Below are 27707 nucleotides of genomic sequence, written 5' to 3'. Positions count from 1 at the left end.
GACCACCAAGAAAAACACATACGAAAAAATCCTGGTAAAACCATTCAATAACATAAATACTACAGACAAACGTGTGTGACACAATAGCAACGATAAACCACGTATCGACGATGCTGTTTTCATTTGCTTCAGCGTAAATGTAAAAACCAACAAACGTCGAAAGTGAATATAATTAGGCGCTATTCACAGATGAGATCTTTTATAACCACGAGAAACACTTAAGATTCAAACTAGACTAATAGCGAGACTAGATTAATGAGCGTGTCCCTATAGTGGCCCATATTAGTTCAAAATTAACCAGTCAAAAGATCCCAGGATCATCAAAGCAATTGGATAATAATGACACTACTAGAACTGCATCTCTGCAGTTCATCTGAAACGTCACAATCTAAAGGTTAAAATGATCTAAAATCATCAGATTAAATTATTGGTAAAGTATCAAGTAATAATAATGGTATAAAACGCAGACAAGCATTTGGAATACAATTTGAGTAGGTAGAGGAATTTTGTTATCGCATTATAACAAGAATTGTGTAAATATTTGACAGAACCTACCCTAGGTAATAATCTCTTCCTGGACCTTCAATATTAAATATTTATTGATAATTAATATGGTTAATAATTCTAAATTATTTTTTTTAACTATTCAGCTGAGTTGGCTGGTGAGAAACAATTATTGAGTATTTGAGTTTATTAATTACATAAGCAATATTTTTATGCTCTTAAATTAGTATTTTTAAATATTGGAAATCATATAAAATACATTTTACATTTGGAACACTCTATAATGTTTAGACGTTCTAAAATCTAAATCGCCTTATGGGCGAGTGTGAATTTTCCCGAATATATAGTAATTTAGTCTGTAGTTGGTCAGCTACACTTTATGTACCTACCTATATTTTTAGCATGTATTGGTTATTCTTTGCGATTCTGATAACATTTTTAGAGTGATTTAATAAGTGCAAAAAGGTTCCTAATGTAATTTAACCTTAAATATTTCAAATGATTCTTTCAACTCGATGTTCCTGAAATAGGTATGTCTTAATTCTTCAAAATTGTTAACAACTTTGAGCATTGTGGATTTTAGAAATTTATTAGTCTAATTATAATTGGAAATTTTTTTTGTTTCTAAGTTGTGAAGTTATTATGAAAGTTGTACCTGTACTACGAACTAGTAAAGAATAGAATATTACAAATAATTAATAAACCATGTAAATATAAAGTATGAAAGAGAAAGTAGATATTATAATCAAATTTAGATTATTTTTTTATTTCTACAAAAAGTCTCAATTTAAAAAGTTTGTGTCCTTCTGGACATTCCGTAAATTTATTAAAAACTTCTCCATGAAACCACTCGATTTGCCTCTTTCATCATAACAATGTATTACAAAATTTAATGTTCTATAATTATGCTTATAAATCAATACCGTGTATTTTATTTCTAGCTAAAACAGGCAAGTGACTTTTTATGTTTAATTAAAATTTTATTTTATACTATTAAACAGTGATGCCCAACATTTTTCCTTTGGCGGGCCAATTTGGTAAGCAATTATCTTCAAGCGGGCCACAAAGTATAAAAGTACAAAAATAATCTTATATATTGGACTTGTTTTCATATCTTTTATTGTCTATTGAAAAGATTATGAATTGAGGTACACATATTAGGTGTAAGTACACCATTAGTAAGATCAGTACGTTATTTTAAGTACACGGGTAATATCGATATTTAATTGTTAAGTTTTCATATGAAAATGTCAGACAGAAAAAAACGCAAATATAATGATGATTTCCGAATTTTTAATGAAAAGTGGTCTATAAATTATGATGAAACAAACAAAATCGGTTCATAGATCACGACTTACGGATGAACACCTTCATTCAATTTTGAGGATTGGTACCACTAAACTTCAACCAGATTTTTCATTATTAGTAATAGAAGTACAATCTCAAATTTCACATTAAAAATAAGAGTAAAACATTTTTGTATAGTTTTTAGTTTTATTATTATCATTATGATTGTATTTTTTGGAATAATTATTTAAACGAATTCATAAATTTAAATAAAAATAATATATGAAAATAAATAATTTAAAAATTTTTTCATACATTTTTAAAATTGTTTTTATTTTAGAAAATTCGTAACGGGCCACATAGAATACCTTCGCGGGCCACATGTGGCCCGCGGGCTGTGGGTTGGGCACCACTGCTCTAAAATATAAGATGTATCTTATAAGTTTATATTAGCTATAAATCCATGATCTTATAGTAGAAATATATCATGAGTATTTAATAATATTAATTACTAGTTTTTATATTTTTATTTCAGATTCAGAGAGTACGTAATCATTTTATATTTGTGCAATAAGATTATCATAATAATATAGTGTTTTTTCCTAAAACTTTTCAAGTCAGGAATGTATGGATTTCTTGTCAATATTCTATATGTATTCATATTATTTTTACAATTAATGCAGTAATACTTGTAAATATCGTTATTCTAAATTTAAATATTACATCAACATTCATTCAAAAGCCTGACTCCGGTCAGTAAATCGTTTTCAAATTCTTTGTAATGATAATGAATTTTTTAAAAGGCCAATGATTAGGTTATCCTTATAATTCTTAGATTGTGAATCATATATGGTAAAATATTATTTATTAAATATTATGATTATTTTTTAGTGAACAGAGGTACGTTGTATTGTATTAATAATATTGTATTTATGATTTTTTTTAATTTGTTTATTTTTGTAATTCTGTTTGTGATTTGTGTCTCATAACCCATGTGATGATTATCATCATAAAATGATTACTTACTCAATACGTATCATTAAGGCTATGAAGCCGTTTAGTTGACAAGCAGTAAACAATTATTGGCTATGACTGTTACTATTACTATTATTTATTTGTCCAGAATTTAGATAGACCTAAACATCATATGTAAATTGTTGTCTCCATATATGGTTATATATAACCTATAGGGTTTTTAATTTTTAAAACCAATCAACCTATATTTTAAATGTATTATACTGTTAACGGTAGATACATAATAACGTATTAATTTTAAATTATTATTATTTTTTAGCTTATGTTGCGGATAGTATGTATAATATATTTAATTTAATTTACACTATGAAATAAAGATGAAACTAAAAATTAATGAAAGCACTTAATATTTAGATTCGTATAAAGAATACAACATACAATCAACAATGGTTATATCCAACATTTTCGAGTTATAAATAAAATTACTGTACATATATGTACATTGTACATATTCCCTGATTGTCTCAATTAATAACTTAATATTAAACAATATAGACAAGTTTAATTTTATAATTTTATGTCGACGGGTAGTGTAAAATTGCCTTATTCGTCCAAGTATATTATGCTGAATCGTGAATAATATTTTACTACTTCATGGATATATCCAAGTCAAATAAACATAGGGGAATAATGAAGTATTACCATAACATAAACTATATGATTAAAAGGGGCACTTTATGTATAGTGTGAGTTAGTGTGTGTCTTGGTTAAAGGAAGTAAATAGTTGTTCTAATCCTGTTATAAACAATGTGTTAGAAATTAAAATCCCATTTTTAGTGGTTATTTGTAATTTGTCAGTGGTTTTTACTCTTTTATTAATTAAATATTGAGAAAATGACCTCTCTAAAGTACCATCTTGATCCAATATTCTAAAAGATAAGATACTTTAATATGCAGTGTGGGGTAAGTTACTTTTAAAAAGTAATTAAGTTACTTTACTCGTTACTCAAATAAAATTGTAATGAAATTACTTTACTTTTCAAATATAGAAAAGTAACTCATTACTTTCTCGTTACAAAAGTAAACATTTTTTTTTAATTTCTTGGCAATAATCTAAGTCATATAAATTTAGCGTCGCCATCGTGAATTTGTCATAATGTTGAAAAAAAATTATATCGCTTGTGTCAATAGAAAAATTGATGCTTATTGCAATTTTTTTTTATTTAATAGATTTAATGTACGAAGCGCCAAAATTAGAGTTCGTGTATGTAAATTTTGTGGGTATAACTATGGATGGAACAAAAGATATGAATTATGCCAGTATTTTTATAATTCAAACACTTAAAAAATGTCTTTGTAGACGACTTTTCTGGATCGGTGGCAACAATATACAAATTAAATTTGGATGTCACACGTGACAGGGCGACGTATAGTTGACCGTGAGAAAAACATTGAACGCTTAGGTGAATTTCAGCAACGTTAATTGTTTGTCCCTGTGCTTTACTTATAGTCATTACAAATGTTAATTTAATGGGAAATTGAATACATTTAAACTTAAAATGTAAATCCGAGGGTATAATTGATATTCTTGGTATTAAAACAGTTTTTCCATTACCACAGCCTGTTAGATGATGCGCTCGAGCAATGAACTTCTCAATTTTTTTATTTCTAGTCTTGTACCATTGCAAAGTGTGGTGGGGCTCAAATTTCTCATTAAAAAGTGCCCCTATTTTTCAGTGTATGTGGTGGGACTACAAAAGGCGTTAAAGTGTTAAGAAATTCAGTTGGGAAATGGACTGCATTCTCCTTTTCTAAAACTGTATCATCTGAATAGTACATTTGTGAATGTGGGTCAAACCTAGATAGAATCGAATCATTTAGTTTGTCGACTTGCTTATTTGTTTGTGACAAAATAGCCCTTTCTTGAAACCATTTAAGTGATTTAGAAGATATATTTTGAATGTTTGGGTACACGTTTTGAATCAATTTTTTTATAGTGGAAACTGAATTACAGAAACTTTTAATGTTGGCCGCGTCTCCTTCAGTAGCGATGGCGTTACGCAAGTGGAAGTACTCGTCTGTATCATTCAAATTAAAAAAAATAATAATAAATAAATATTATTCTCAACTCCTATAGGCTATAACCCATAGCAACCATAAATAAACAAAAATTTCTATCGTTCTATCTTTTTAAATTAGCCTAAAACCTTCTCTGTGATGTCCTCTTTAATTTAAAAAAAACTGCACGATGATTGAATAAGTAGTTTCGGAATTTTTCTCGAACAAAGAAAAGCGACTTAATTTTATATAGTAGTATAGATATAGATATAAATATAGATATAGATTTTAACCATATAAAAATTATATAAAACAATAAGTTTTATTTTTTTTTTTTTTTATTGCCATTTTATTTAGTGATGATCAAAATTGGTCTTGGTCTTGCGGTCTCGCAAGACTCTTGCTGCAAGACCAAGACCAAGACCAAGACCAAGACCAAGATAAGGCTTGCAAGAACATGACCAAAACAAGACCATCACTGCAAGACTCTTGCAGTCTTGCAATTTTTTTTTCCCCCTAAAACACATTAGTGTACCTATCTAAATTCCATTAACTAATAATTTATAACGAAAATAATAAGAATTCATTTGTATTGTTATGAAATTTTATCAGTATCTATTCAAGGAAATGGCAAATTATTGAAAAAAAGATTAAAAATATAATGAGAATTAATATTACAAATTAACATAGTTGTTTCATACTAATTAACAATTACTGAAAAATCATTTTATTTTCCCAAAATCGATAAAAACGTCGAAAGTTTTCTTGCTAATAGAATAATGTATGTCCATAACACACCTTTACTTTGAATTGAATATACTAATAATTGCTGAAAGTCATTACGGACTACGGTAGGTAAAATTTTAATGGGAAGTGCGTTTTTATTTTCGTTGGTAGCTTGTGTGATTTTTCTGTACTGGACATTGTGTTCTTAAACTAGTGTCTTATACAGTACCTATAGCAAGTTTTAAACGAGTATAATAAAAATTAAATTGTTTGACTTGTTTTATGTTAATGTTTGATTTATGAATATACTATGTAATATATTGGACTAAGTTTCATCTTAGAGATCATAGCAAAAAACCTACACACAGCTATAACAGGTATTTAGTTTTTTTTAAATATATTTTGTGAAAATAGCAAGAGTCTTTCGCAAGACCAAGACCAAGACCAATATTAAGGTGTATACCCAAGACCAAGACCAAGATTTTGAAAGTCTTGGTCTTTGTCTTGTTTTGATCATCACTAATTAGTGATTACTAAAAGAGTATAGGTACGTCAACAGTAATATAATTAAGAATTAAGATATAAGTGCTGTACATGTCATTTGAAAGAATGTTGCGATTCAATCAATTTGTTTTACCTGATGAATAATTTATTTAATTTATTGAATATTTAACATTTTATTTTTACAGATGTTTTAATTGAATTGGAATTATTCAGGAAAGGTATATGTATTTGTATAAATACTATCTATGTGTTAGGCATTTCTTATTTTTATTTATTTTTAAACATTATCCTGGTTTGTGGGCTAGAAACTGTTAAATATATTTATATAAATTATATAAAGAAGCACTAAGTATTTGGGTTGGAAAAGTAGAAAAATTTAAATGGGTGGTGGTGGGGAAATGTAGATGCGTGTTACTTTTCTCGAATGTATAGAACATTGGTCAGCTAAAATGCTACACTTTATGTACTTAGCTATATTGTTTTTAGCCTGTATTAGTTATTCTTTGCGATTTCAATAACTGTTTCAGTGTGGTTTAATAAATGCGAACATTTCCATAATGTAACCTTCCTTTAGCCATTTAAAATATTTTTTTTAACTAGATGTTCCTGAAATATTTCTTAATTCTTCATAATAATTGTTGGTACCTTTGAACATAGTGGATGGGAAATGATATAATAATTTTATTTTGTGGCCTGTGAACTTATTATTATAGTGGTACCTACCTATATTACAAACTAGTAAAGAATATAATACCGTATATATAATTACTCTGCATATTATGATAAAATTTAGATTGTGTTTTTATTTCTACCAAAAACTATTCATATCCATAATTGTTGTCCTACTGAACATTCTGTACGTTTATTGTAAACTTCTCAATAAAACAACTTGATTTATTTCTTTATTCATAACAATATATTACAATTAATGTTTTATAATTATACTTATAAATTTATTAATACCTGTTTTTTATTTCTAGCTAATGAAGGCAAGTCATTATTTATGTTTAATAATAATTTTATTTTATACTATAATACCTACATATATTAGATGAATCTAATATGTTTATATTATCCATAAATCCTTGATCTTATAATAGAAAAATATTACGAGTGTTTTATAATATTAATAATTAGGGTTTTTATTTTATTCCAGATGAATCATGTACGTCATCACTTTTACATTGTGAAAAATAATTGTATACAGCGATTTGTCCTAAAAGTTTTCTAGTACCTAAGGAATGTATGGATTTCCTGTCAATATTTTTTCTATTAATTTACTGTAAATCAAAATATGTCTTTCCAATTTAATGCACTCATAATAAAATTTTAAAATATTTAAATTCCGGTATACCTACCGAAGTAATAACTGCCCATATTATATATATATTTAAATTAATTCAGTTACTTCTAAATAACTATATATTAAATTTAAAAAATACATAAACATTAATTTGCCCGACTCCCATCAGTAGATCGTTCAGATACTCTTTTTAATGATATATTTTATAGAAGAACACTGCTGATAAGGTCATCCCTATGGTTCTTAGATTGTGAATCATATTATATGGTATAATACATTTATTAAATATAATTTTTTTTTTAGCGAAAACAGGTACTTACGTGAATATTGCATTTAGAATTTTTTTAATTTGTTTAATTTTGTAATTCAATTTGTGGTTTATGTCTTATAACACATGTGATGATCATCATCCAAACACAATTGGCTATGACTATTACCATAATTTATCCAGACTTTAGATAGACCTAAACATCTTCTTTAACACTTTGAGTACCATGTGTATCGATTTCAATACACAACTAATATGTTTATTTGTGCCGTGTGTATTGATAATGATACACATTTATATGGTACACACATTATAAAAAAAATATCCCGGTCAGAATGGTCAGTTTTGTCATTTTTCGCCTGGCACTCAATGCGTTAAATGTGGTTGACTCTGTATAACCTATAGGCTTCTTAATTTTTAAAAATCAATCAACATTCATTTTAAAATCTATTTTATTATTATAATCAATAGATCCATAATATAACATAATTTTTAATTATTTTTAATTTATTAATTGATGTTGAGGATAGTATGCATATTTTTTATTTAATTTACACTATAAAATAAAAATAAAACTAAAAATTAAGTACCTATTTAATATTTCGATTCGTATAAAGAATACAATATACAATCAACAATATTTATATTCTACAATTTTGAATTATAAGTGGGTAAAATATTATAATAAGTGGCTAAAGAAGACATGATTTGACCAACAATTGGAGATAAAAGCTAACATATCACAATAATTTCACGAAAGTAATAGACTTCGTGACATCAAAAAATCTTTTAACATGACCAATAACCTCTAAACTAATTGTGGAATTTAGAATTCGATTCTCTCAAACCTTTAATATTTAAAATACATACTTTTTATTTATATTTTAACCATAAAACAATTTTTAAATGTTTGTTATTATACTCTTAAAAACTCTTAAAAAAGGAAAAAGGAATATAATTATTTCTGATATTATTTTTACTTAAAAACAAAAATGTTGGTAACACTTTTCTTGAAAAGTGTTACCTAACCTGATCTCTAAACAGTATCTATGAATAAAAATATTATGAAAATTTTTGTGATTATTTTATTATATAATTTTGTGAAATAATATTAATATTTTATGAATATTATACATAATATATACGTTTGACAATAACTGGACAGTGTAACTTATATTGCCGTTTTTCCACAATTTTACTTTAACCTACCCAAGTACTAATTAAGCCTGATATACTACCATAGTACTAGGATACAATCTCCAATTTGACATTGCAATTTTAGTGGTGCTAATAGTCCAAGGCAAATGTTCTAATAATTTTTCAAATTTATCTTTCTGTTAATTGGTCAAAACCAAAAAAACATTGTCATTTAAATTAATTCTAATGATATGTTGAATTTGTTCTACCAAGCCATATAATATATTATGGATAAACATATGCAGAGAAATTAACATTAATCGACTCCGTTAAATAGTTACTTGTCTTGTCAACATTTGAAAAAAAAAAGAAATATGTTTCAGTTTGTTGATGAAATAGAGAAACACAATTAGTATTAATTGATAGTTACGTTGACAGCAACATAATTAAGATATAAGTTATCTACAGTGTACATGTCATTCGAATGAAAGTTGAGATTCAATCAATTTTTATTTGATGAATTATTTACTTCATTTATTGAATATTTAACATTTTCATTTTACAGATGGTTTAAGTCCAGTTAAAAAGATTGTTATGGTCATACCGAGTATGTATAAATATTAAATATTGTGTATTAATGTATTTTTCATCTGCCTTTGAAATAATATAGGAACTAGGTGCCTTCTATTGAATTTTCAAACTTTTTGAACCATCAAATATTTTATTGATATTTATAGAAAAAAAAACTAAAAAAAAAGGAAACTGAAAATGTCCGTTAACAGCTCAAAACAAGTCAAAATACTTGGAAAATGTTATGGTGTATAGAAAATGCTCATATAAACATTCAGTCAAAATTTCATGTACCTACGGTCATTTGTTTTAGAGTTGCACCAAAAACCAAAATCGATTTTCTCGAAAACAGATTTTGCGTAAAAATTCCCGTTTTTCCTTAATTTTTCTTTTGTTTTTCACACGGCACTTTTGTAAACTACTGGGAAATTTTTACTTTTGACCCCCAAGGCCCAAAGTACCAACTAGATTCACTTTCCTATCAGGGCAAATACTGTTGAAGAAATTCTAAGCATTTTTACTGTCCTAAAAGGTGGTGACAGACACAAAAAAAAAATAAAAAATAAAAAAACACACATCATTCTAAAATAATTAATATATTCATCGTTTCACCCAGAATCTAAAATAAATGTGTTTAGTTTGTTATTGAAATATAGAAACATAATAAGTTTTAATTTATTTTTGTTTCAATTTCATTGATACGTGATTAGTGATTACTAAAAAAGTATATGTACATTGTACGTCAACAGCAACATAATTAATATATAATTGCTGTACATGTAATTTGAATGAAATTTGAGATTCTATAATTTTGTTTATCTGATGAATTATTAAATATTTAACGATTTATTTTTACAGATATGTTCAAGGCATTGAAAAAATCTGTGCTGCCAGGTATGTATACATATTTAGTATTGTGTATTAATGTGTTTTGCATTTTACATTTTTAATTTATTTTTTAATATTAGCCTGGTTTGTGGGCTAAAAATTAATCTTTATAAACGCATCAAACCAAATTCTGTACGCGTTTGTAGGGCATTCTAATGAACAAACTCGACATATCTAATACTAATATATTTTGCAGAACCAACTATGCATCAATCGGTTAAACCCTTTTGTGATGATCTTATAACAATAGAGAAATACAAAACTTCACTTTCCACAATCTTTAATATTGAAGGATATCTTACACAAGAAGTTGAAGAAAATTAAATATTTTGTTTAATCATTTTAAGATAAAAATAAATTAAACTGTATTTTTTTTTATTTTTTTTAATTATTATTTTTATCCCGCGGCAACTTAGGCCATTGGGAGATGGGAGGTACTGTAGGTTTAGAACGGTAGGGGTGTTACGCGTGGGTGTATTTTGGCAGAATTTCGAATGGGGCACCCGTAGGTTTCTGCCATGCCCCGGAGTGGGGGATGGCGGCACTTGTTCTCCGGGCACGGTGACTTGCCTGGAGAAAAATGCCACCCGGTGGCCGAGAATCGAAACCGCGACCGGCAGCGCTGCAGCCGGCGCGTTAGACCGCTCGGCCACCTCGTCCCCCTTTAACTGTATTGTATAATATTACATCACATTATATTGTATTAACACTATTCTAATTATAATTACAATCTACTATGATAATGCATACTAAAATAAATACGATGTTTTCGGCAAAACAAATAATTCATCATATTATATTGTATATTAATAACAGTAGGTACTTACCTATTATAAATTACTAATTTTATTAACATATTTTTTTTCTTTAAGAGCCATTTAGACACCGATACTTCTTCCCGTTGATCTTTAATCTTTATCATATGCCTGCTCCCAGTATATTAAAATGTATTCTAATAATTCCTTGACATTGTCTTTCCATCTTTTCCGAAGTCTCCCTATTGGAATCTTTCCCTTCACTATTTATGTCAATGGTCCTTTCAACATATTTCCATCTCCCTGCTATACAAGGCCTTCCACCATTATATCCTTGTCCCTCTGATGCATTAGACCACATCTTTCTTTTGTAAAGCTGGTGCCTGGTATAATTGGGTGTTATCTCCTTATTAATATATTTATATATTAAAATATATAATTAATTATATAGGCTGGTCTGTCTCAGCATTGAATCGTAATTTTAGACGCAATGATTGAATTTAAATTATCAAACACATACGCATAATCTATTACAGAATACAGTGGCCCATGGGGTGCCTGCATCTCAACGTAACAGCCAACTTTTCCTACTAACTTTGAACTTGTGCAAGTATTGATGTAAATTGGATTCAAGTTTAGATTTTTATAATTATTTTGTTGCACCTGCCAAACAAATAGGTGCATCGGTCGGAGCATTATTTCAATTTTACAAAATTTTTGACGGGATTAAACATTTTAAATTTTATAAATTTATTATTATTTATTTTTAAATATATTAAAAAGATTTTGAATAATATATGCTCTAACCGATGCAAATTAAGCTTCTTTATCAAATCGAACATTTTAAAGATTTTTTAATCAAACCAATGGAAGTTTCTTTTAGTAAAGTAATTTCCAGGCGAAGGCAACGTGTTACGTGTTTCTGCACGATCGTGCGCCATAATAATAAGTGTGACGTTTAAATGCAGCAAATCAAGTTTTTGGATCGGGTTTGCGATCCATATAGAAACTATAGATGCTAAAAAAAATTCAACAATTTTTTAGAAATTACAATCGAACTTTAGGAAGTATGTTTAATGTACTACCGCTTTTAGTAGTTTGTTATAGTTATGCGTAAAAAAGAATATATTTCATTTTTTGCGAATTATTGACATGATGTTTGTGCGTTTGCGAGAGTTGCATCCGGCGGCGGTTGCCTGACGTGGCATTACAGCGATTCTCAGAAGGTCACACTAAGGTTCATTTCTATTCACACATAGAAATAGCCCAAATTATGGCTGCTAATAATTTTATTCGAAACTAAATATGAAATGCTTATGTGTTCTCATCCAAACATCTATACATTTATCGATGTTCGAACCGAATCGACGTGATTGCGTAATCTAAAGTCTTTAATCCATAATTACAATACTATTATGGTTAGGTTAGGTTAGGTTAGGTTAGGTTGCTATGGAAATTAAAAAACAAAACTAAGATGACATTCAAATACATTCTAGTTAACTTCATAAATTAAGTGGAAAAATTAAGAATCTTCTAAATTTCTGGGAAATCGAATTTATTGACAGTTATTCTGAAAAAGAAACAATAGACTTACCTATATAATAATCATTACTATTAACTAGGAACATGATAATTTAGAAGAAATCAACAGTAATCCCTTATTCTCTTTAAATTTTTCAATCTCGGAAATGATCAATGTCACAAATAAAACAAATTGATTTTGAGTATAAAAAAATAACAGCAAGTAAAGTATTGAGGAAAATAACAAGATCGTATATTATTATGTACCAGAGATAATATTATATCGCAACACAATATTTCAATAGAAATAGAGATGGTATGAAAAATCTTCAATCCGAAAAAATGTTTTTATATATATATATATAATATATATATTGTCAATGAAAAGACATATAACAAAAATGTACTCTACATTTAAAAAATAAATTAGATTTTTTACCAAATTTTATTTTAATATCAATATTTAATATGTTTATGCTCCATTGTTAATTTTTAAAATTACTTATACAATTTTCTTTCTATTAAAAATCTGTTTGAAATGGTTAAAACAATGTATTATTTATAGTTGTATTATTATGCTCGTATGATATGAAAACTCTTGTACCCAGGGGCGGATTTACCCATAGGCCACCAAGGCACGCGCCTAGGGCGCAAAATTTATTGGGGCGCAATTTTTTAGTTAATTTTTAGTTTTTAGTTTTTCATAATTTCATAATTTATTATATTTACCTAAATTTATATATGATATTCATTTTCTTTTGTATACAACTTGCATGAAAAAGGAGAATGGCTCTCGTAGCCCCGTCGCAGTAACGTTTTAATTCATAAGCTATAATACCTAACCTCGCAGTTTGGGTTCAATCCTGCTAGAGGCTCGATATCGGCACTCGCGAGGCAGTTGCCGGCGTTGCCTATGTTAATGCATGGGAGGTGTCATACGGGTGTGCGGCGTAAACACATACAATATTGTGAATGGCACATGCGCAAAACGCCAGCCAAGGTAGTCAAATATACTGCCTCGGGCCGCCGGGTACATTGTTATAGCCGCTCTACTAGCTAGATGGGGGACCGCTCGCACAGTTCTTAGCAAGTACATAAAATTGGATTGAACCGCCTCACCCCGCACTCAGCATTCTTAGAATACTGGAGTTAATTCTGGAAATTAGATGTCTTGATAAAGTAATTAATAATAATAAACATTGCGACGACGCGCGACGCTGGCACTGTCGCCCGTCTCCTGCATAGTGTATAGTACTGTATACTGCTCAGAAATCTTATAGATTTCATCCAATTTGTATAGTTTATTTCATGGAACATTACCCCCCCCCCCCCCCACCGTGGGAGTACGCCAATGTAAAGGGCGCTAGTGTTGTAATGCCTAGGGACGGAAAAATGGCAAGTCCGCCCCTGCTTGTACCGTCAAAAAAACAGTACAAGAGTATTTTTTTTTTCACTTTATTAAAAACAAAGAAAAAACCCAAAAGCTGGCTTGCATGAAACATTATTTGGACTTTCGCTGTACCTACAAGTGATCCATCGATACAAGTGATCACTGTTTTAGTGGCGTTTATTATTAATTGTTTTTGGGTCATAGACATCATCGCGACCCTATATAATAATAATAATAATAATAATAATAATAATAATAATATATTACCGTCATCGAGTAGATAGTATAAAAAAAACGTATATTATTTATAAATAATTATTTGAGCGCTCAACCCGTTCAACACACACACACACACACACACACACACATACACATATTATGTACTTATATTATATTATTATAATTTAGTGTATATGTGTGCTTTCACCCGTCTCAGCGAGTAATAATTACCGTCTGTGTGCATATACATGAGCCATGCTCATCGGACTTAACGTCCGAAACGTGCGTGTATATATGCATATATTATATAGGTATCTAATATTAATTATTATTCCGGCTACCCATCATACGCGTATTATACGAGTTTTAAATATATTATATTATAATTATTATTGCATCGTAGACAGACGTTCTCGCTCGACGATCGTTTTTCATTCAAAAATAAACATTCGACGTTTCTAATTTCTATAGCCGAAGAATTACACCATCGTCGAGTAATTATTAACTACTTATTATTAATAATAATTGGCACGGTCCCGCGCTAATAAGTGCACACTTGGTACTATGTAAGTATAAACGCGGCGCACAGCTGATGTGTTGTTTAGGCATCATCTAAATAAATATTATACGTTGCAGAATTTATATTTTAATATATCATACGCACGTGAGTACCTACCAACCTATAATGCAGCAGTCGTGGCTCTTGTTTATTAAATTCGACCGAACTCGGGTGGCATGTAAAAGAATAAAAAAATATAAACACATTTTTTAATTTTATATACCTTACCTTACACGACTGGCTTAAGTTTCGACTTAAGCATTCGGAGAAACATCTCATAATAAAACGCTATTTTTGTACGCCGTCTCGTTGTTTATTATTATTATTATTATTATTCGAATCCTTTTTATATGTACCAATGAAATACTGTACGCGATATACCTATAGGATTTTATACACTATTATATCGTCGGTTTGAGTCAAAAGTCTCAGAGGAAGAAAAACGCCAGCGATTTTTCAGGGTTCGATGAAAAGATATTACGTTTACGTCCCTTGTTGCTTCGCTCTCCTATATAATTTGATTGAACGAAATTTATTCGATTTGCAATCGAAGCGATTTAATGTGCCTATATAATGTAATACATAATATTATGTATTTAACGGCTCCATAATAAAAGTGTAAAACGAAAATTTATATCTTATATAAATAAAACGTAGGTATAGGCATATTATATGGATAGTATTACATATAGAACATAATATTATAATATGCTTTAAAACTGTGGTTTTGGAATAATTTAATTTTAGTGTTAAGTTTTTCACTTTATATTTGTTTCATACCGTTATAAAAAGTTTTTTTTCGAGATAATACGCAAAACGTTTGGCGGCAAAAATAAACGATATAATATACTTTGGTGATAAATTATTACTTTTGACTTTTGAGAATCATATAGGCGCTTTTAGTGTGAAACTAATAAATTAAAAAATCTTCTGTAATGTAGGTATTTGTTTAACGGGACATAATCTTTTTTTAACACAATATGTTTACAACTTTTTTGTCTTTATTTTCGTTCTGAAACGTTTCGGGTAGGTATTATTTTTTTGTATCTAAATCTTGCCGTTTTATATTATGTACGTATACAGCACTGATATATATCATTTTTTTTTTAACCAACCCTGCTGCGATAATTATTATGTTATGGTTCGTAAGCAACGAGGTCATTATTATAATACTTTGTTTTTTATTTAAAACTAAGTGATTTATCCAACATTTTTTGGGTTTTATATTAAATTAGATTCGAATGAAATTTAAATGTTCCACTTTTATTTTTTATAATTTATATATGTCACACTTATAATAATATTATGATTATTATTGTTATACCTAGTGAATAGTGATCAATATAATTTTGATACTTTTAAACACTTTTTTTGTTTTAAATTAATTTTGTGTTTTTATATTATAGTACCTATATATACGTCCTCGATTCAAGGCTCCTAAATATATGTTATAAGGAAGACACTCGCTGCACACTGATTACGCCAAACGTATGTTATGGTATATTATTTTGTGCAATTCATTTGGTAGAAGAAATACCGTACGGGTTCGATATGCATATGAACAATAATAAAATTATTGTCTTATCCATATATTATGGTATTTCATATAATATTATGTACAAACGTGTGTTGTACTGGCACATAATATTACAGCAGGACTTCTACTGGATAATCTATTTGAACATAATATTTAAATATACATCTAAAAGACTTAAAACGTACATTTCTATATGACAATAAATTTTGTGGGGGCTTAAAAGTGTTTTTTACTTTTTTTTTTTACATAAATATGCTTTTTGGCTGGGTTCTGATATTTTATTTTTTAACTGATTTCACGTAACGCTTTGTTTATCACCATAAAAACGAATAAAATGAAAAAATTACCTGATTATTCCCACTAGGTATATATTAGGTATTTAGGTATATAATTAATGGTTACCTTTTAATACAGATATTTTATTATTCAAAAATTTACTTCAAAGTGGAAAATTTCGAGTAGCACGTGCTACGTTTGTCATTTCCAGAATTTTTTAATTTGGGTTTATTAAAACCATTTCAAACGTATTCATGATTTACAAGCTTTCCAGTAATACAGTCCATCGTTCAGTACTATTGCTTTAATTTCGTACATTGGTATGTGTTCTTGATGTAGCCGACGTAAATACAAATATAATATATAGAATGTTCTCAATATATATATATATATATTATTTAAGTACTATATTATACTATACTATAACGTATATTTTAAAATATATGCAATATAAAAATTAATACATTTTTTTTTTTATGTTGGTACTTCACCCATTTAGCCCCGTTGCATTTAATTTATTTATATATTAAAAACCGTTTTTGTACAGCCCACGACAATTTTTTTCTCTGCAGAATAAACTTTTTCATACGAAAACTTAATAACGCCATATTTCAAAAAAAAAAAAGTACCTACACTATAGAGCGTATTTGCTTTTGTGGAACGTCTTTATCTTATCTGGTTTATTTTTGCAAAGTATTGCAGGTAAATTGAATCTCAATTGTCAAAGGGATCGCGGGAAACTGAGCTCCATTTTTCTGTGGCCTGCAGTGTAGTCTATTAACAACGTTACCCGGGAGACGGAATAAAACGAAAAAGGTTGGATAATAATATCCAAAAAAAAATAAGTTGTTCTGCCTTTCACCACATGTGTCATAATAATTTAGTTTGTATTTTATATTTTCTTCGCAAAGTCAAAAATGTACATAGGTAACCCTATAGTTTGAGTGACAAAAATATAATATGTTTACCCTAATAAATTTTGTTTTTTATCTGTGGGCCTCGCCAAACTCATAATACCATATACCATAATATTATATACCGTTTTGAATAAGCAGTCTCTTCACGAGTAATTTTTATCAATCAAATGTGTAAACGTTTTAAAACGTCGTATAACCATAAAGATATCAGTGCCAAAAACAATAGTGGATTGTGAGCATGCACGTCAAATTGCGTTTTTAAATTTGGTTTAAGTTTAACATTTAGATTATTGTTAAAAGTATAAACTTTCATAATATTATTGTTTAGTATAAGTACACCTACCTATTATAAATACATATTAGTATATATAGAATGTCGAAACGTCTTCAATATTTTCATAAATTGATAAAATATGATTGAAGTGAATAATAATAGTAATGATAAGCGTATATTTTATAATATTTTTTTTTATTTACATGATACGTCGATGATTTTTTTATTTAAAAAAATATGCCATATGACTGTTAAAGAATATAATATTGATAACATTCTGAAAAGGGACATATCGTTAAAAGCAAAACAGGATAAAAAAAAAAAACGTATTATAACAAAATATATAAAACTGCATAAGTGCGTACGTCACACAACTCATTTTAGATGACATTGTTGTTGTCGTATATCCTATGCCCCAAGGTAAACATTATATAATAATTTCCTCATAATGTTTCTTCTGAAAAAAAATACATTATACAAGAGTATAATTTCTAGTATACATAAATATACAGTATTGTATTCAATCATTTTTGTGGAACTCAGATCTTAGGGTACAAAAAAATTGTACAACGATAACTTGGAAATGTAGATTTTTTTTTTTAAACACGTTAATTTTACATAATACATAATAATATGTCATATAACTATAAGACAGGTTTGTGTTTGTTGGGTAGTATTAAACTCACAGTACCTGTATAATTTATGTTTTAATAAAATAGTTGAAAATTAAACTGTAAGATATAATGTTCTGAGATTCGATGTTCAATTAAAAAATAATTATACTTAATCAACAAACTATGTTCGTAATAAAACAAAATGATCTAATTAATTAATTGAAACATTAGATTAATTATTGTGTTTAAAAATTCAGATAACAGTATTACACGGGTATTTTTGTGTAACTTTATCAAAGTAATAATTAATTTGAAAAGTTTTACAATTTTCCGCATCATTTAATCAATGTTTTAAACTATATAACTATATTACTTGTATAAATTTATTTTTTATGAGTTATGTTTTTTAAATATATTATTTTCTCTCTTTCTAACCTAACCAAGGGGTTACAAGGGTAGGCTGTAGCTTAACAACATCAAATTTTAGTATGATAATAACAAATATCGGTCCAGTACTAAAAATATTGGAATGACCCACAAGCCAACAAATAAAATGTCGATTATATTCATCATACAGAATTAGCAATTATTTTTATCTTATTCCTTCATCATTAAACACATACATTGAGTGAGAAAAAAGTAAAAAACTCGTTGGTGAGTTCCGATTCCTTAAATAATAGATACCAGATTTAATCAATTATTGATCGTAACTGCTTTCACCCCGGACAGTTGTGATCAAAAAATATAAATTGTTATGAAAAACCGCGTGGGATAAGTCATGTTATGAATGAAATAAATCTAAAAATTCAAATACAATAATATAGTATATTATGTTTACGATATAATATTATATAGGTATGTAATTATGATGCATCGATGAAGATTTTAAATGTTGTTCCTTTAATGAGTATAGGCAGTGGCGAAATAATTATCGGGAGTGTTGAGTGTGCAATTCACATAGGACCCTGGCTTAAGGGGGGCAAGGGTCCGGACCCCCCCTCCCACACAAAAAAATATTTGTTTTAAATTACGGCCTTAAATATGCATGTGTATTACAGTTATTAGTTATAATTACAATTGTCAGATATTTCTGTCAGGTACATCGTGTATGTAAAAGGTAAGTACATTTTCACAAATAATAAATACATAAGATATATTATAGAACTTAACAACAAATAATATTTTAAGCACCTTTAGGTATATTCGTTTGGTATCATTTATCATTCTTAAAGTAAATACCTGAAGAGAAAATGTAGATGTGTATAATATTATTTTAAACTTTGCAAATACCTACTGATGTCATATTATATTTCCGGTACCTATAATATATACTATATTGTGCTACGTAATCTTTGGATACTTAGAGCTGCAAAGTGAACATTATTGAAACCTTATATCCGGTTAGCTTAATATTGTAACTTTTAAAGGGGCTCTTGAAACTTCGTCAAGACGATTATTACGATTATTCGAAACATTATAAAGGGAATTCCGGGGGAATCGAGTGGCTGTGAGACATTATTAATATAGAATTGCGTACGCGGTGAAGTCCGAGTACCTACCTACTTATTTAAATTGTTTGGATTTCTAAAGCGTAAATGATTATAGTTTTCGCAGGCATCGTTCATGAATAGGTGTATGTTGTTATATAATAGATACTTGCTAAGTAGTACACGGATATCATCTCATTTCGTCTTAAGATTTGAACTATTTTCAAATAATGGAACACCGCCGCAGTTAACTAATCGTGTCCATTAATAATGAATACAGGACGCTGCGAGGATAATAATCATATTGTGTTTATAATCGTATATCCATATCAGATAGGTACATTATCTGATAATTCATAATAATATCATGCGATGTCGCGATGTGATGAACAGAATAATATATTTTGTAATGACGATGGCTGTTGATATGGAATCACCAGCTGCACCGACCAAGCATCGTGTAACCGAAATATCGTGAAATTAATATAATATTGCAAAAAAGTGATAATCAAATCACCAGTTTTAATAAAATAAATATTGCATGGACAAAATTATTCAAATTTTTATTCAACTCGCGTGATGCTTAAGCAGACCTTGGACATAATACTATAGATTCACTAGTATAATTAAAATGTATTCTTGTGATCGCATTCACCTATAAAAATGTTAAAATATAATAATTTTGAAAATAGAATGTAAAATATTAAAAATAAACCCCAAAAAATAAATTGGTGAACGATTATACGCATACGGAACGAATTTATAACGAAAAGAATCAATCATAGCCACCCTTATTCATTACCTTGCCATAATTCACCCTGTCTATCTGCCACATCAATTTTTCGGGGCCAAGAATATTATTATTTAACTACGAACGCGGAAGTCGGGAATTTCAGCGAAGACTAGACGAAACTTTCGTCAAGATTAGACGGGAGGCTGGATCACGCATTAACCCGAAAATGTAAAAATATAATAATTTTTAAAATGGAACCACCCCGCCGAGAATATTATTACGAACGCGGATGCGGAAGTCGCAAATTTCGGAGAAAACCAAACGAAACTTTCGTCGAGAGTCAAAGTAGCTGGACAATTACAATATACGTCGTGTCATGCGTTTCAGAAACCGAATTCCCATTATTCGCGTGGGCGCGCGTGCATAACGTTATTATCGTAGCGTGCATAGGTACCAGTAAAACAATGTGAGTGTATCGGAAAGACCAGAAAAAAAAATATTGATAATACAGTTAAATGCACGACAAAAAAATATGAAAATTATATAAATGATAAATAGCTTAACACAATAATATATTGAATAGTACAAAATGTATTCCATTTGTCAGGTCTTTCCGTAACACCTTACACCCTGTATATTGTTACGATGGCGTAGCGTGATACATATTATATGTTGGTCAGCCGGTGTTATTATTATTAATAATAGACGATAGTTGTAGTAACAATAATAATATTATCGAGTGCGACGATATCGTATAATATTATAATGCGGCCGACGCCACAGAGTCCAGGCGGATATAACACACGCGATGGTATACGCGTGTGTCGACGTATCATATTATAATATAGCATAATAAAATTGCAATATTATCGTCGAGGCGCACACCACAATATCAAATATTTTATAATACGCGCGGCACGACTATAATACCGGACGACTATACGCAACAAAAATACGATCGTATTTCGGAAATGATTTTAGATTCTCCATAATAATAATAATTATAATAACGTCATTATAAACGTAATAGTAAAATTTAACATTGTATACATTTTAAGTTCATAAAGTATGACGTCAAGGCTGCGCAGTATACGCCTGCAGTCATAATATAATAGCATCGAGTGTATACAGGGCGGTTCGGCGGCCAGCGCGCAGCCTATCACGCCGTAAAGTTTTCGTAAACGAGTATGAGTGAGTCGTATTAATGCCTATTTATACCAATAATATCCGGAAATATAAATTTGTTTTTGTACTATTCTTCAGTTTTAATCATTGTAGATAATATTATACAGGTCAACCATTCGACATAGGTAATAATTGTAACTGTTTTCAATCCGTAATCGAAATAGGCGTACCGACGCAAAGTTCATCGTGGCCTATAAGAGTACGAAAGAATGAATAGAAATTATTGCGGTGATCGCAATAACATATCAAACGTGCTGCAGGAGAACACGTCCTTTCATCGGTAACGCACTCTTCGCTGATTTCAAACCGTTTTCCGCATACACCGCGTGGAATCGCTTTCACAAAAATATTATTATGTTTTGTGATGGCACCTTTTTTCAAAGAGCGATAATGTTCACGTTTTGGGACCAATTATATAATAATATATACACGGAGAGTGTTATTATCATTGAGAGGATTCCGCCGTTTCGTGCGCGGAATAGCAGGAGTGTAAATCCGTTGTAGTTTAAATGGGTGGAAAAAAAATTGGATATTATTATAAATGATTATAATAATATATGTATTTGAAATAAGTAATAAAGCTGCAGTCAGATGTTTGTTGGGTATTGATATGTGGATGGCAATTAACATGGAATAAAAACTGAACAAATCAAATTTCGGATACTACCGGCTAGGTATATAATTATAATAGTATATCGACCAGCTTTATAACACAGTTCGCATGTATAGTCGTTTGCGCACGCGTACAATCAAATAATCATACTTAACTGCAGCCGTGTGTACACCGTACCTACATCAGGACGACGTAAAAAGTGCGATCATGTCGACGCTGTATGCATCCGACGTGAGTTTGGCATTCCTTCGGCCACGCGCCAGTTGTACCTACGTCCGGTCCAAATTTCACAAACCCCTTCGTCACGTTTCCGGTAGTTACATCCGCACGTCATCCATCGTAACGAGACAATATTATAATTTATACAACGACGAGTACTTTGTTACAACAGTGTATGTAGCAGGTACCCATATACGCAAAATCGGAAACTCTGCACACCTCGGCATTTCGCGGAATGAACCCTCGTTCAAAGTACAAGCGAAAATTAATTAAGTTTATATATTGTTTGAATAGTCATGTAGGTATATGTATATATTTTAATTTTTGTTCACATCACAAACTTAAAGTTGTATTGAAATTTATTTTGCTTCAGAGTTCATATGATTATTTTAATATTGCAATAGAAATAATATTATAAAGGTATAGTACCAATCGTAATGAACAAAATAATATCAAATATCGATGTAAGACATATATTTTTTTTTTTTTGACAAATTCACGCTTTATTATAATGATTAAAAATATGCAAGCTGTCGAAATTGTTTCTTTTCTATTAATTATCTATATTATAGTAGATAATTAAATTGATTCTAAATTCATCGGGGATTGCTGCACAAACGTTGCATAAGCGAAAACCCTTGCAGGTTTCAACCGAAAACTCGGAGACGGTGTTACCAGGGAAATATATGTCTAATGAGAAAAATAACCTCTATAGTAGACCAACTAGATCCAAAAAACACATACCCTCAATGTTGAAGCATTTTAATTGATCTAAAATGTGATGTCAGCCACAGGGAAAAAAACTCTCTCTTATAGTTACGTCATTATTTGAAAACCAATGCATTTCTTCGCTCAGAATCTAATACAATAAATTTTTCCCTTAATATCAAGCTTTCTTAACAACTATAGTTGTAATAATATGTATGTACGTTTATCGATTTATCAATTTAAAATCCTTCTTAACTTTGTTCTTAACATAAAGATTTCAATGCTTCATATAATTTTACTTCTATAGAACACAATATGCTACCAGCATACCAGTATAGTTTCTTGTTTTTGATACATTTTTTCAATACCTTTTATTAAGTTGACATATAATATTTCTTGTTAAGATCTCAATATCAAAATATATATATACGAGTATCAACAACAATACTGTAAACACATAATATAATTTTCTGTTCTAAGAAAGTTGAGTTTTTTAGAAACGGAACAAAACCATTGTTACACTAATGACTATTGAGTACAATATTGCATTTAACTTTGAAAAAATAAGGTGCTTAAACTATACAAAACGAAAACAATATTATAACAATACATGTTAAACTGTACCCAATTTATATTGCAAGAAACATAAATAAATTCTATACAATACAGACTGCAGAAAACAACGTAAAGATGGTAATTATATTTCCCAAATTAATTTTTTATCAAAAATTCGGGTATTGTTACATACGACGTAAGTACTATAAAACCCCACTGAGCTTAAAAACGTTATGGCAAATAATATTATATTTAGAAATTATTAGCATAGATTGGTTATCATAAATTTGCATGGGCATTTTAAGAATTTGCACAATCTTTATTTACGAGTATATTATTTATCACTCAGAAAATATGTCATGTAATTATAAGTTTTTTTAAATTTTTACTTTTTATCGTACAATATGAGAGTTGGCATTTTTTACTGGGCATCCAAGTGCAGCTGGCATGGTATGCTTATGATAGTGGCGTATAATACTAATTTTTAACGAAGAAAAACAAACAAGTCGCCCTGTACAAGTAGAAACGTCTGCAGATCGATTCTCCCGTATAATGCGTATATTAATTTATCGAATACAGCGCAGGTACGTCATATATTTATGCACTGTAAACACTCAGCTAATTGGATAGGTTAGGTCGTCATTGTAATGTAATATAATATGTAACACGCGATGTCACATCGTGTGAAATAATATAACTCCACGGCGCTGACACACGTTCGAGTGTGATGTTCGCCGCATGATATAATAGGACGCTTGCACGGTGCCCGTTTAGGGTATGAATTATTTTGATGTGGCGACGACTGCTCAGTCACGCCATCGTCAGTCGTCTCGCAGTAACGACGTCTCGACTTTCGGTATGTCTATATGTTATGGCAGTGGTATCAATGTGGGGGGAAGGGAGGCTGCATTAGCTGGCCGCTATCGGGGCAGGTATGAGTTTTGGGCTTTCATACAGTAGCTAATAGGTAATATATATATAATTATTCCTCGACATGATATCTATATAAGAATTCATTATTTAGTCATTGTTGGCTCTCAAAAAAATTAGTTTTTTTTTGCCTACGATAGAATTTATGATACTAATAAGTAAGTAGTAAGTATAAAATTATGTAATAAGGCATTTGCATTGAGATAAAAATGCAATTGTAATGTAATGTTATGTAATTATTAGCAAGCTGTTTTTTTTTCAGTTTTATTATGGACTCTCAATAATTTTGCCCCCCTCTCAAAAACTGAAATGACGCCACTGTATTACGATATTCGAAAACTCTTAATGTGCACATATCTTCCGTGACTTTTATTGCCATCCCTCACCACTGCGCTCCCAAAAACAGGAACGGAACTAGGTAAGCACTGCATATGGGTCCTTACTCCTTACATACGGTGCCGAGATACGTCGCATTTTTCTACTCATAGATGGGTAAAAACTTGGCTCGAATCCACGATGCAAGAGATCAGAGGCACCGAACGCGTATTTTTTATGGGGTGGTTCGCCCCAGTGTTTGCTTTGTGATAGTTGAATTTAAAATATAATCATGTGGGTGGTGGGTAAGGTGGTAACTAATTTTTATACTTTGCCCCCCCAAATTAAAAACAAGTCGGCGCCACTGCAAGAGATTGACTAACTTCATATTGTGGTTATTGAGCATTCGTAGATAAATCGACATAAACAATAGTAGAGAAACGTTGATCGATTCACAGTTAATCTAACTATATTATATTTTAACGGCGTTTAATTGTTGTAATTTAATAAATTAATAATTGGATGGTGGACATTTTTAATAAATAACTTAACAATGGATTAACAATTTGTTTTGAGTCAATCGAACCACCTGAGGGAGGGCTATTTTTATATTTTTTAAATACGTGAAAATAGCCCCCTGGACATGTATTTTTTTATTTCCTGTGGTCGCTGATGATTTATACATTTCAAAATCGTATTTATAATTCTCACTTTTATTTATTCATACTTTATATATTATTGTTAACTACATAATATATTATGTTCAGGCGTTTACGTAACCAGTGTGATAGCGTAGATGGAGATAACCATCCAAAAAGCCATACCGCGGCCTGGGTGACCAGCCGCGACGTACATTATCACGGCCCCACCCATTTGGAGTTTCCGAAAATTGTCGTAAAATTTAGTACATAATTTGTATGAATTCGTACGACCATTTTTAAAATTTGTACGATCCTCGTTAGGCAGCAACCGCAAATATGTACTTAAAAACCCTAGGGTGCCAGCCTCACCAGTCGTGTTCCGTTACCTGTTTTACGTGCGCATACGGCGGGACCGTTTTTCCCTTGCGTGGTTTTCTCTTGTACCTACAACACCGGCCAAGGTTTATGTGTTAGTTTTTGGTAACCATCACCTTACCGTCACCTCACCGTCACTACACTTCACCATCACCTCTTACCGTTACTATTCAACGTAACCACGGAACACCGTCATTGTTGACCAACAGACCAACGTCGTCGTACCCATTACGGTTTTTATTTATGTTATTTATTATTATAATTTGAATTATTATTGTATTTTGTATTAATAAAAACCCTACGCCAGCCGACATATTTGTGTCCCGATATTCATTTATTTATTTACAAATAGTAGGCTGTCACCCGACATAAACTCAAACCACCTACGATTTTTTTATTTTTGGTTAATTTAGAAGTATCTACCATGCAGATACAGTCCACAATACCACGGAAACATATTATAATATACAATATAATATCATCTCTATTAATAATGGTTTAACAATAAGTGTAATAACAATGTAAATGATGGATATATTCATTCCGGCATTCGATACTTGTATAATATTTAAAAACGTACAAGATGATAAAACTATTGTACGAGCTCTCCGATAAACATAATATTATTATCTTAGGTGAATATTAATTTTCAAATGAATGCCCTCCCCCCGTATTTTTTCTCTGGATACGCATCGTTATTTAAGCTACCCGTCATCGGCATACCGGAAAAGAGTCACATTTTTTCATACTTCCACATACGGGCATGCTGACACGCGTAAGTTACCTAAATATTTCATAAAATATAACATCATAATATTATACAAAAGCGGTGATATCGCATCATGAAATTAAATGTGCTACGAGTGCACGTATTATATCTACGCGTGATATTATGATGTTTATGAGATTTTTCCCGAGAGTCATATTGTAGAGTCGAGATTAAGTATACAACGCTAATATATGAGACTTCCTATTGAAATAATATTCGACTTTCGCATTAATAATGTAAGATTTTCAGGAGCACAGGTATGGTTTTTATTTTTAATCGTACATTCGTACCCATACCTACCTAATCCAGTCGATTGGAAACAGTTAAGTATCGATAAACAGCTAGGAACTGAAGATTTTTCATACCTAGTAAAATAGAATCTGAGAGACCAATGTAGTTCTATTTTTGAATTTCAAAGAGTGATCGACATTTTTCAATTGCGTTAGATAATTTTTGACAACTTAATCACCAGGGAACGGACGTTGATGCAAAATACATTTTTTAGTGGGTAGAATAGGGCAATGCTTTTTAAGTGTTTAATTCGATTCATACATCAGAGAATTTAATAATGAAACTTTTATTTTGCATTTTTTGACATGTTTAGAGCATTTTTCCACTTTTAGGTCTTTTATCCAGGGAGTCAACACGGGTTAAAATATTTCCGGTTTCGGGTTTCGTGTTCAAAACCGGGTACAATTTTTTGCGGGTTTCGTTTTAAAAACCAGGTACAAATTTTTGCGGGTTTCGGGTTTAAAACCGGGTTACACTTTTGTGGGTTTTGAATTTTGAGTAGGCGTGACTAGACTTCATCCGCAGTGGCAGCCTAGCTAATAACCGGCGCTACCTTATTATTATTGAATCGAAAAAAAGTCTATACGCCAAAGGCCGTATTTTT

The sequence above is a fragment of the Acyrthosiphon pisum genome, chromosome A1 (assembly GCF_005508785.2).
Source record: "Acyrthosiphon pisum isolate AL4f chromosome A1, pea_aphid_22Mar2018_4r6ur, whole genome shotgun sequence".
NCBI classification, from domain to species: domain Eukaryota; kingdom Metazoa; phylum Arthropoda; class Insecta; order Hemiptera; family Aphididae; genus Acyrthosiphon; species Acyrthosiphon pisum.
This window is presented reverse-complemented; position numbering follows the sequence as displayed.